The sequence below is a fragment of the Schistocerca nitens genome, chromosome 11, assembly GCF_023898315.1.
Source record: "Schistocerca nitens isolate TAMUIC-IGC-003100 chromosome 11, iqSchNite1.1, whole genome shotgun sequence".
NCBI classification, from domain to species: Eukaryota; Metazoa; Arthropoda; class Insecta; order Orthoptera; family Acrididae; genus Schistocerca; species Schistocerca nitens.
The window spans coordinates 118250838-118264214 of record NC_064624.1 but is presented as its reverse complement, the minus strand read 5'-3'; the positions used below and the strand labels follow the sequence as shown (position 1 = coordinate 118264214).

General features: G+C 45.9%; 2 long non-coding RNA genes across 2 annotated transcripts in view; both read left to right on the top strand.

Annotated features, from left to right (window-relative positions):
* The window catches only part of LOC126213470 (uncharacterized), a 54735-nt gene that overhangs the window by 23527 nt on the left and 17831 nt on the right, over positions 1–13377 (top strand). The window contains exons 3-4 of the long non-coding RNA XR_007541188.1: positions 9368–9514; positions 9754–9932. This is a non-coding gene — a long non-coding RNA (uncharacterized LOC126213470). The remainder of the gene's footprint in view (positions 1–9367; positions 9515–9753; positions 9933–13377) is intronic.
* On the top strand, positions 10941–11921 carry LOC126213474 (uncharacterized). The gene is made up of 3 exons (XR_007541192.1): positions 10941–11380; positions 11518–11556; positions 11874–11921. It is a non-coding gene; the product is annotated as an uncharacterized LOC126213474 (long non-coding RNA).

The window sequence follows — 13377 nt, the reverse complement described above, 5'->3', positions numbered from 1 at the left end:
CACTGGTATCAAGCTATAACCACAAGCTTAGAGCGATCACATAAACTCATCAAATCATATGTGATCACACTAAGATTGTGGTTATAGCTTGATACCAGTGCCTACCAATTTTATTTGTATATTACAGCACTGAGGATGATCACTAAGTGACCGAAAATCTATTTTGCTGACAATAAAACAACAAAATACAGCCAATGCTGATTTTCCTTCCAATTCTAACATTGCAAGGTTACAAGTTAATGTAAATGCGAGATATGCCACTGCAAATGTGAAATGCTGGTGCATTAATAACCAGTGTATCCGCCAGAACGTTAAAGGCAGGCACGCAAACGTGCACGCGTCGTGGTGTACAGTTGCCAGATGTCAGTTTGTGGGATAGAGTTCCGTGCCGTGCTCACTCAATACAGGGACGGTTAATGCCGGTCGTCAGTGACATCGGAGTTGTCGTCCGACGGTGCCCCGTACGTGCTCGATCGGACACCAATCTGGCGATCGAACAGGCCGTAGCGATGTGTCGATACCATGCCATGCTCAGTCAATACAGGGACGGTTAATGCCGGTCGTCAGTGACATCGGAGTTGTCGTCCGACGGTGCCCCATACGTGCTCGATCGGACACCAATCTGGCGATCGAACAGGCCGTAGCGATGTGTCGATACCATGCCATGCTCAGTCAATACAGGGACGGTTAATGCCGGTCGTCAGTGACATTGGAGTTGTCATCCGACGGTGCCCCGTACGTGCTCGATCGGACACCAATCTGGCGATCGAACAGGCCGTAGCGATGTGTCGATACCATGCCATGCTCAGTCAATACAGGGACGGTTAATGCCGGTCGTCAGTGACATCGGAGTTGTCATCCGACGGTGCCCCGTACGTGCTCGATCGGACACCAATCTGGCGATCGAACAGGCCGTAGCGATGTGTCGATACCATGCCATGCTCAGTCAATACAGGGACGGTTAATGCCGGTCGTCAGTGACATCGGAGTTGTCGTCCGACGGTGCCCCGTACGTGCTCGATCGGACACCAATCTGGCGATCGAACAGGCCGTAGCGATGTGTCGATACCATGCCATGCTCAGTCAATACAGGGACGGTTAATGCCGGTCGTCAGTGACATCGGAGTTGTCATCCGACGGTGCCCCGTACGTGCTCGATCGGACACCAATCTGGCGATCGAACAGGCCGTAGCGATGTGTCGATACCATGCCATGCTCAGTCAATACAGGGACGGTTAATGCCGGTCGTCAGTGACATCGGAGTTGTCATCCGACGGTGCCCCGTACGTGCTCGATCGGACACCAATCTGGCGATCGAACAGGCCGTAGCGATGTGTCGATACCATGCCATGCTCAGTCAATACAGGGACGGTTAATGCCGGTCGTCAGTGACATCGGAGTTGTCATCCGACGGTGCCCCGTACGTGCTCGATCGGACACCAATCTGGCGATCGAACAGGCCGTAGCGATGTGTCGATACCATGCCATGCTCAGTCAATACAGGGACGGTTAATGCCGGTCGTCAGTGACATCGGAGTTGTCATCCAACGGTGCCCCGTACGTGCTCGATCGGACACCAATCTGGCGATCGAACAGGCCGTAGCGATGTGTCGATACCATGCCATGCTCAGTCAATACAGGGACGGTTAATGCCGGTCGTCAGTGACATCGGAGTTGTCATCCGACGGTGCCCCGTACGTGCTCGATCGGACACCAATCTGGCGATCGAACAGGCCGTAGCGATGTGTCGATACCATGCCATGCTCAGTCAATACAGGGACGGTTAATGCCGGTCGTCAGTGACATCGGAGTTGTCATCCGACGGTGCCCCGTACGTGCTCGATCGGACACCAATCTGGCGATCGAACAGGCCGTAGCGATGTGTCGATACCATGCCAAGCTCAGTCAATACAGGGACGGTTAATGCCGGTCGTCAGTGACATCGGAGTTGTCATCCGACGGTGCCCCGTACGTGCTCGATCGGACACCAGTCTGGCGATCGAACAGGCCGTAGCGATGTGTCGATACCATGCCATGCTCAGTCAATACAGGGACGGTTAATGCCGGTCGTCAGTGACATCGGAGTTGTCATCCGACGGTGCCCCGTACGTGCTCGATCGGACACCAATCTGGCGATCGAACAGGCCGTAGCGATGTGTCGATACCATGCCATGCTCAGTCAATACAGGGACGGTTAATGCCGGTTGTCAGTGACATCGGAGTTGTCGTCCGATGGTGCCCCGTATGTGATGGATCGGACACCGATCTGGCAATCGAACAGGCCGAAGCGACGTGTCGATACTCTGCAGGGAATATTGGGATTACAACAGCAGTATGTGGCCGAGTGTGATCCTACTGGAAAACACTCGCTGGAATGCTGTTCGTGAGTGACTGCATAACAGGTCAAATTGCCAAATTGGTGTACAAATTTGCAGCCAGGGTGTGTGGGATAACCACGATAGTGCTCCACGTGTAGGTCCAGTGTACCTAGCATGCAGACTGTCACAGGCTCTCGACTGGCCTGCTCCTAACGAACGCACGACCGTCACTGACATCGAGGTAGATGCAGCTTTTATCAGAAAACACGACAGACCACCACCCTTCCCTCTAGTGGGCTCTCAGTTAACACCACCGAAGTTGCAAATAGCAGTGGTTTGGATCAGTGGAAAGCGTACTACAGGGCGCCTGGCTCGGAGATTTCCCTGAAGTAACAGATTTGTAACAGTTCGCTGTTCCACTGTGGTGCCAGCTGCTGCTCAAATGGCGGTTTCAGTGGCAATACGGTGTGCCAGAACACTATACCAAACACGAACGCTCTTCCCTCTGGGTAGTGCCAAGTGATCTTCTTTTGACCGTACATTCTCTCGGCCACTGCTGCCGGCATTCGTGTACAGTGGCTGCATTTCTTCCAAGTCTTAAGATATTGCAGTAAGAACATCTACCTCCTCATAAACCCTGTTACACAACCTCATCATCTTAAAGACATTTTTGAGCAACATCCAATGTCAAAGGTGACTAAAACTCCTGACCATTACAGCACGTATATAAAGCAGATCCGATTTGTGTACTCATGGTGGTGCCACTGCTGGCACTTTTACGCAACTGGTGTGGAATTTGTCTTTCAGGTGTAAAAACATACATACCAACTTTCGTTTATGTCGCACAACTCCTTATCGGTATTGCGATTTTTTTTCTGTCAGTGTGTACAAAGGTTACTTTCTTGGGCTTTACCAGAGAAGTAAAAAGCCTCAAGGCTGCTCTAGGTGAGCTGCCTTCATTGGATAAATATTCAAAGCAGATACTAAAACAGAGGAGAACTCCAAAAGTTATTTTTGTGCCACCTTGGTTGTTGTTTATGTTCATTGATCACTGTGGCTGGATGTTTACTTCCTCAATATCCAACAAGAACGAGGCTCTTCCCATGCAGTCTGTAAGGTTACCATTTGTCGTTAGAGTAGCCAGCCGCATATTCAGAATTCTCTGGAAGAGCGGTAGAAGATAAAAAGTCTTCTTCTGACTTACAACAGACACTGCTGGCCACCTCCACACTGCGGAAGTACACTATGTGATCAAAAGTATCTGGACACCTCCAAAAACACTCATTGTTCGTGTAAGATGCATTGTGCTGCCACCTAATGCCCAGTACTCCATAGAGCGACCTCAGTAGTCATTAGACATCGTGAGAGAACAGAATGGGGCGCTCTGCGCAACTGGCGGACTTTGAATGTGGTCAGGTGATTGGGTGTCACTTGCGTCATACATTTGTACGTGAGATTTCCACACGCCTAAACATCCCTAGGTCCACTGTTTCCAATGTGATAGGGAAGTGGAAATGTGAAGGGACACATACAGCACAAAAGTGTACAGGCCGACCTCATCTGTTGACTGACAGACTGCCGATAGTTGAAGAGGGTCATAATGTGTAATAGGCAGGCATCTATCCAGACCATCACACAGGAATTCCAAACTTCATCAGGATCCACTGCAGCTACTATGACAGTTAGGCAGGAGGTGAGAAAACTTGGATTTCATGGTTGAGTGGCTGCTCATGAGCCACACATCACACCAGTAAATGCCAAATGGTGTCTCGCTTGGTGTAAGGAGCGTAAACATCGGACGATTGAACAGTGGAAGGACATTGTGTGGAGTGATGAATCACGGTATACAATGTGGCGATCCGATGGCAGGATGTGGGTATGGCGAATGCCCAGTGAACGCCAGTAAAATTCAGAGACAGTGGTGTTATGGTGTGGTGGTGTTTTTCACGAAAGGGGCTTGCACCCCTTGTTGTTTTGCATGGAACTATCACAGCACAGGCCTACATCGATGTTTTAAGCACTTTCTTGCTTTCCACTGTTGAAGAGCAATTCGGGGATGGCGATTGCATCTTTCAACACGATCGAGCGCCTGTTCATAATGCACGGCCTGTGCCGGACTATTAACGTGACAGTAACATCCCTGTAATGGACTGGCCTGCACAGAGTCCTGACCTGAATCCTACAGAACACCTTGGGGATGTTTTGTAAAGTCGACTTCGTGCCGGGCCTCACCGACTGACATCGATACCTCTCCTCAGTGCAGCACTCTGTGAAGAATGGGCTACCATTACCCAAGAAACCTTCCAGCACCTGATTGAACGTATGCCTGCGAGAGTGCAAGCTGTCATTAAGGCTAAGAGTGCAAGCTGTCATCAAGGCTAAGGGTGGGCCGACACCATATTGAATTCCAGCATTACCGATGGAGGGCACCACGAACTTGTAAGTCATTTTCAGCCAGGTCTCCAGATACTTCCGATCACATATTGTATATAAAGTGTTGTGTGGTTGTGGAAAATTACATAACAGTGAAATTGGAAGGGCAATAAATTAACACATTAAAGGGCACAAATGCCACACACATAAAAAGAAAGTCATACCAGTGCACCATGAAGAATGTGAGCAGGTTATGGATTTTAAGAACTTGTGTGTGATGGGCAGAGAAAGTAATATTTATAGAAGGAAATTCTGTGAAGCAGTCAAAATATTTATAAAAGTGTACAATTACGGTAGAGACAATGGCTACAGGCTTCTGTCTCCGTAGCTACCTGCTGTCACCGGAGTAAACACACAGGCCACCAGAAAACAACCGAGGTGCCACAGCACTAATAACATTTTGGACTGCCCCTCTCTTTCAGTATCTGCTTTCACTATTTATCCAGTGACCAACAATAGCCTGAATATTTTTACACGCCTGTTCTCTGGAAAAATGTAGGAAAATAGCCTTTTATAAGTGAACAAAAAAGTCTTTCGACAGTGTTCAGCCGTCCAGGTACACTAGTGGAATGTTAGCCGATGCCAGAGGTATCAAAATGCTGAGCAGTAAAGGAGCTCGAAGAGGAGGTTGACACGGCCTAACAACTCAGATGATTTACCATCAGTGACAGTGGCCTTGTAAGCCTGCTTAGTTTTATAGCAATAACTCAGTTACGAGGGTTGAATGAAAAGTAATGCTTCCACCGTCATTAATTGGATTTGGATGGGAATATTTTAATAAATCAAACACAGAAATAATCCTCAGAATGTGATCTTTAATTACCAATATTCACTTTGCCATATAATCGCCAGCCAATTGGATACATTTCTGCCAACGACGAACAAGTTTTCTGAAGCCGTCACGGAAGAAGTCGACACTCTGTTTCCTCAACCACAGTCTCACAGTTCTCTCAGTGTCTTCATCAGAAGTATAACAGTATCCCCACAGATCATCTTTCTTTATCGGGAACAGATGGAAGTCAGTGCTAAATCTGGACTGTGTGGAGGATGCCGTACGGTGGTGAGATTCAGTCTCTGAAGTTCTGCTGTGGTCGCACGTTAAGTGTGTAGTTTGGCATTGTCATGCTGCAGGAAAACATTTCCCTTTTCCTTTTGGACCCTTGTTAGCTGTAATTTCAGAGTTTGCAGCGTTCTGATGTAACACTCTGAATTTATTGTTGTTCCACGATCGAGGAAATCGACACGGGTAACACCATCTGCATTTCAGAACACTCTGGTCATGGTTCTTTTTCTGGGTGAGTCTTTTTGTCGGTATTCCGTAGACTGATGTTTTGTCTCTGGGCTGTAATGGGGTACCCACATTTTGTGTCCTGTCACAATTGAATGGAGAAAGGCATAACCTTCATTCTCGTAACGTGAGAGGAATTCCTGGCAAATTTCAAGTCTGTGCGCTTTCATTTCAGGAGTCAGCATCCGGGGTACCCATCGTGCACAAATCTTTCGATAACCAAGCAAAGCAATAATGTGACCCACACATTCTTGTGAAATGCTGATTGTGCTTGCAATTTCTGAGTGATACGACGATCGTATTGAATCAGTCTGTCAACATTTTGCTAGTGAAACTCAGTGGTTGCTGTCACAGGACATCCAACTCCTTGTATGTCACGCAGGTCAGATGTTACCGCCTCAACATCTTTAAACTTACTCGCCCAATGAGGCACAGAACTCACATTGACACAATTACCATAAACTGCTTTCATTCTCTGATGAATCTTTTTTGGGGTGACACCTTCTGCTGTCAAGAATTCAATGACTGCACGTTTCTTAAATCGCACTGATCGACCGTTTCTGCAGGGTTCCATACTTTACATTGTAACAACACAACCGTTCAATGCTAAGGCATCCCGCTGACTGGAGCTGTAGAGAAGAGGCTTCGGAACAAACCAGTACCTGCCGCATACCAATGCTGCCAACTGTTGAAGAGTTACGAAGGTGGAGGCATATTACTTTTCAGTCAACCCTCGTACTATCTAATGCCGTTGCATTTTGGGGGTGCTGACAGCGATGGTTTTAATGTCACTGGGTATGGTTTTCTCTTTGTAGGTTGTTTTTTTGAGCATAAAAGGAATTTGTCACAATTTGATTTAAAGAAGGGGCCTATTGATAGGACACAACAAGAGGCATCGAGGAATCACCAGGTTAGTAATGGAGGAAAGTGGGGGGGGGGGGAGGGGGGGTAAACGCCGTAGAGAGAGAGCAAGGGTTGAATACAGCAAGTAGGTTCGAGTGGGCGTAGGCCGCAGTAGTTATCCAGAGATGAAGGGACTTGCACAAGATAGATTAATGCGGAGAGCTGCATCAAACCAGCCTTCGGACTGAAGACAACAACAGCAGTCTTTTTTATGCTCTGTTCCACGTTGGAGAGCTGACTGCTTTGATTCACTCTGCAACAACTTCCTTTCTTGAGTCAACCTGTCTTCATCTCAGAGTAGACTTATACTCAACCTCTTCAATTATTTGTGGGATGTATTTCAACATGTGTTCCCCTACTACAGTTTTTACTCTCTGCAACTCCTTCTAGTATCACAGAGGCTATTAGCTGATATCTTGACGCATGCCCTATCATCCTGTCCGTTCTTCTTGGTTTTTTCATATGATTCTTTCTCCACCAGTTCTGTGGAGGACAGCTTCTTTTCTTATCATGTCAGTCCAGCCAATTTTCAACATCCTACTGTAACACCACATCTAAAATGCTTTAGTCCTCTTCCCTTAATCCAAGATTCACACCCGTATAATAATGCACTACAGGCTTCCATTCCCAGATATTTCTTCCTCAAATTATGGCCTGTGTTTGATACCAGTAGACTTCTTTTGGCCAGAAGCGCCCTCTTGCCTGTGCTAGTTTGCTTCTTGCATCCACAGCTCCTTCAAATTTCTTTGAAGAAGTAATTATTCTGCACTGGGCTGGTTTATACTAGAAACCATAGTTTTATTTCATTGGCAGTTATCTAATTTTGTATTTTAATTTTAATTATAAATCAAGCTGTTGCTAAACTGAATTATGGAAGTTATGTGCAGGTTCAGACAAACAAGAAATAGTAAAACACCATCCCCAGTTAGTTACATCACACAAAATTTGTTTTATATGCTTCTGTTTGTCAGCATGGCATGGTCTGCTTTGCTTAATATATTTTTTATTACTTACAAATAGTGGGAAGTCCATGATGGAATAACAACAGTATTACAAAGAGGACACATTGCTGCTTACCATATAGAGGAGGCAGTGATTTGCAAGCAGGCACAGTGAAATGACCGCTATATATTTAAGTGTCTGGCCAAAAGGCCTTCATCCTTTTGGCCAAAAGTGTAAATGTACTGCTGTCTTTTTGTTCCGCCTACCTGCATCTCAGAGTTACCTCTATGTGGTAAGTAGCGATCTGTCCTGTTCATAATATTGTTGTTATTACTTGCACTAAGTGCTTATGACACACTGTGTGTTCTCAATATTTTGTTGGCAAAGCTTTTTTTCGTTTTCCAATGCTGCAGTCACTTGTCTGCACACCACATGAGCTGTATAAGCATCTTTATTTCCTACTATTGTCAGCTTTGTAATGCATTTATATGTTGTTTGTGGTCGGTGACTATTTTTGACTGTGTGTTAATAATTATTTCCTGTCTGTGGCCAAATTTAATGAGTTGTTGCTTATATATGTTTGGTATTTGCCAGTGGTTTACTGTCTGCTATGGCGTTTTGGATACTATAATCCTCATGCATTATCATAAATATTTCTTCTGATAGTTTTCATGTCATTGTTCTGTTTTGAATTATGGTATTTATTGTTTGTTATTCTTCATAGAGGCCTTGTTTCGCTAGAATGTTTGTTACTCCATGTGTGAGTTTATGTGTGTAATGTCACTGTGTATTGTGTTCCTTTTTGTGGGATGTTTTTATTGTGTGTGTGTGTGTGTGTGTGTGTGTGTGTGTGTGTGTGACAGAGAGAGAGAGAGAGAGAGAGAGAGAGAGAGAGAGAGAGAGAGAATTTTATTTTTGTGTATGAATTGTTGGTATTCCAGTTTATCCACTGGAATGGAACACAAACAATATGACATAGTTAGAATGGTCTGTGATTTGTCGATAAAAATGGAGCTGTGTCTTCGGCAGAATACAACACTACAGGTGAGCGTCCAGGAAAATTGTTGTAGTTGTGGCTCCAAGAGACTGGACCGAGGCTTGTTCAAGTCAGTGATAGCGGACAACAAGCAGGACTTAGGCCAGAAAGATTAGACCCAACTGATAGAGTTTGCAGAGTCTGAGGGAACTGTTAGTGAACTATTTTTCTGGAATGTTTATGGAAGAAACTTTTTTTGTCAGATGTACAATTTTTAGGAGTGGAAATGAGGGTGTGACTCAAGAGTGACACGAATTGCTAACTAATAATTTGATTGGCCAAAGAACCTGAAATGCCGAATAAAACGTAAGGACAGACCAAGTTGAAATTTTTGCAGAATTCCAGGGCAGAGGTTAGACTTGGCTATACTCCTTCTGTGGCGCACTTTGCTGGTATGACTGAAGGGAGGTTGCAGAAGGTTGCTCAGCACTTGGGTTGTGGGTGTAGGTGACCGTCGGCTGGAGTCACTGCTGCTACTGCTCGGATCAGTCCTGCCTGGTAGCAGCCATCATCTTCCATCACACGTGTGCAGTCTCGTCGGCCACGCACCTCCTCGTAATATTCACAAAATCATTCCAGATTATCGTTTATACGGTAGGAACCTAATTGTTTGTTTTTTCCTTTTTTATTTTTTAATATTAGTGTGTGATAAAGTGAGATGAGTAAGTTGTTCAGTAACTTCAATCAGTTTAGATGTGGACCAGAATTAATGCATTTTGTGGGTCTAGAAGCAAATGTAAGTCTAGAAGCAAATGTAACATAATTCAATCAAATTCTATAATTCCCCTCTCTCTTTCACAAATAATTTAATGTTATTTGTTTTACGTGATTAGCAAGAAGAGGAGACGGAATTATCTTAATGACAGGAGTGGCTTCAAAAATTTCAACATTGGATCATCTACTCTTTAGAAAGATTTTCAGTGTTTTGTTTTAAAACAGCTGATATGTCCAGCTCAGTTCCACTTGGATCACTTACTTCCTGGTCCTCTCCTGTCTTCAGCAAAAGCAGAAGGTAATACATGACAACAGAAAACAAAGAAAGTACAATTTTTTTTTCAATTTATTGTCTGTTGGGCTCTACCCATTCAGCCATCTCAATAGACATGCTAATTGTGACAATATGAAAGCAAGCACAACACAACAATCAGTCTCTATGTGGGGAAAAAATCTTCGATCCAGCAGGGAGTCAAACTTGTACCTCTTTGTTTCCCAATCCACTGCGCTGACCACGCTCAAACGATACACGAGCTCTCCAGTACGATACATTAAGGCAGAAAACACTTCTGGCATCATGTTTTTGCTCTCGATTTCAAAAGAATATCTCAAATTTCAGAAGCTCAATAAACGTTTACATATTTTTGAGTGAGCTGTTTCTCATTCTTTGACTTAGCATGACACTCGGAATGTGTTGCCAGTGATCGTAAAAGCTGCAGCCTTCAGCCACTGCGCGGTGAGGCTTCACTCCCCTCCCCGCCAGCTCGGCGCTCCCCATCACTCTCACCAATCGGACCGTAGGCTGTCTCACTAGCTCACTGCTCCCCACCACTCTCAGGGATCAGATTGCAAGGTATCTCACTAGGTCACTGCTCCCCAACACTTTTACGGATCGGATTGCAAGCTAGCTCACTGCTCCCCACCTCTCTCAGGGATCAGATTGCAAGCTAGCTCACTGCTCCCCACCTCTCTCAGGGATCAGATTGCAAGGTATCTCACTAGGTCACTGCTCCCCAACACTTTTACGGATCGGATTGCAAGCTAGCTCACTGCTCCCCACCTCTCTCAGGGATCAGATTGCAAGTTAGCTCACTGCTCCCCACCTCTCTCAGGGATCAGATTGCAAGCTAGCTCACTGCTCCCCACCTCTCTCAGGGATCAGATTGCAAGGTAACTCACTAGGTCACTGCTCCCCACCACTCTTATGGATCAGATTGCAAGCTAGCTCACTGCTCCCCACCTCTCTCAGGGATCAGATTGCAAGGTAGCTCACTAGGTCACTGCTCCCCACCACTCATATGGATCGGATTGCAAGCTAGCTCACTGCTCCCCACCACTCTCAGGGATCAGATTGCAAAGTAGCTCACTAGGTCACTGCTCCCCACCACTCTTATGGATCAGATTGCAAGCTAGCTCACTGCTCCCCACCTCTCTCAGGGATCAGATTGCAAGGTAGCTCACTAGGTCACTGCTCCCCACCACTCATATGGATCGGATTGCAAGCTAGCTCACTGCTCCCCACCACTCTCAGGGATCAGATTGCAAAGTAGCTCACTAGGTCACTGCTCCCCACCACTCTTATGGATCAGATTGCAAGCTAGCTCACTGCTCCCCACCTCTCTCAGGGATCAGATTGCAAGGTAGCTCACTAGGTCACTGCTCCCCACCACTCATATGGATCGGATTGCAAGCTAGCTCACTGCTCCCCACCACTCTCAGGGATCAGATTGCAAAGTAGCTCACTAGGTCACTGCTCCCCACCACTCTTATGGATCAGATTGCAAGCTAGCTCACTGCTCCCCACCTCTCTCAGGGATCAAATTGCATGGTAGCTCACTAGGTCACTGCTCCCCACCACTCATATGGATCGGATTGCAAGCTAGCTCACTGCTCCCCACCACTCTCAGGGATCAGATTGCAAGGTAGCTCACTAGCTCACTGCTCCCCACCACTCTTATGGATCACATTGCAAGCTAGCTCACTGCTCCCCACCTCTCTCAGGGATCAGATTGCAAGCTAGCTCACTGCTCCCCACCTTTCTCAGGGATCAGATTGCGAAGTAGCTCACTAGGTCACTGCTTCCCACTACTCTTAAGGAGCGGATTGCAAGCTAGCTCACTGCTCCCCACCACTCTCAGGGATCAGATTGCAAGCTAGCTCACTGCTCCCCACCTCTCTCAGGGATGAGATTGCAAGCTAGCTCACTGCTCCCCACCTCTCTCAGGGATGAGATTGCAAGGTAGCTCACTAGGTCACTGCTTCCCACTACTCTTAAGGAGCGGATTGCAAGTTAGCTCACTGCTCCCCACCACTCTCAGGAATCAGATTGCAAGGTAGCTCACTAGGTCACTGCTCCCCACCACTCTTATGGATCGGATTGCAAGCTAGCTCACTGCTCCCCACCTCTCTCAGGGATCAGATTGCAAGTTAGCTCACTGCTCCCCACCTCTCTCAGGGATCAGATTGCAAGCTAGCTCACTGCTCCCCACCTCTCTCAGGGATCAGATTGCAAAGTAGCTCACTAGGTCACTGCTTCCCACTACTCTTAAGGAGCGGATTGCAAGCTAGCTCACTGCTCCTCACCACTCTCAGGGATCAGATTGCAAGGTAGCTCACTAGGTCACTGCTCCCCACCACTCTTATGGATCGGATTGCAAGCTAGCTCACTGCTCCCCACCTCTCTCAGGGATCAGATTGCAAGCTAGCTCACTGCTCCCCAACTCTCTCAGGGATGAGATTGCAAGCTAGCTCACTGCCCCCCACCTCTCTCAGGGATCAGATTGCAAGGTAGTTCATTAGGTTACTGCTCCCCACCACTCTTACAGATCGGATTGCAAGCTAGCTCACTGCTCTCCACCACTCTCACAGACTAGATCACATGGAGCAGACCACACGGCAACTTGAGGCGTCTTTCTTTCTCTGCACTTCTGGGACAGTGATACAGAGCTTGCAATTCACTGTCTCGACTGAGCACCTCTCGGTCTGAGCTCAGCTCTTTATTCTATGTAATTTGCTCTTTATTCTTTTTAATTTGATTTGATCTAGTCATTGTCTTCTTGTGTTGTAGTGGTTCTGTTTTCTTGTGTGAGTGTTCTTGTTAGGTGTACTGTTATGTCTTCTTTTATGTCTGTTTCATTTATAGTTGCTGTTGTTGGTGTGTCGGTAGCCTTTATGCAGATTTTAATTAATTTGGCTTGATAGGATGCTAAATATAATTGTATGTATAACACACAATAATTTTAACACACGTGATAGTCTGTGTATAAAGGCTCTCTCAGGACGAATAGTCAATATTCAGAGATATGACAGGAATAATCATCTGAAGCATAAACCTCAATATGGAAATATGCCCTATTCCAAATTGTTTCTGAGAGACAGAACATATTTAAAGTCACTTTTGTACATTTTTCTTGAATAACACGAAATCTGTGATATCTAGTGAAAACTTTTTGTGGTACAAAATTAAACTACGTTAAATTTCCTTTAAAAAGGTCCTATTCTTTTTTTCTCGAGGACTTATAGGTTGCATGAAGAGAGTGAGAGAATATAGAAAATCTTGCACAATGCGCATGGTTTGAGGTGCAGGTAAACCATTTTGAGGTAGTTTTCTGATTTGATAGACTACGTGTCCTATATAAAATTATTCATTTTTACTTTGTCAGCACTACTATGGTACAGTGCAAACAATGACAGAGTACTGAAAAATAAAGAAAATAAGTAACAATGTCCATTAAATATGTTCT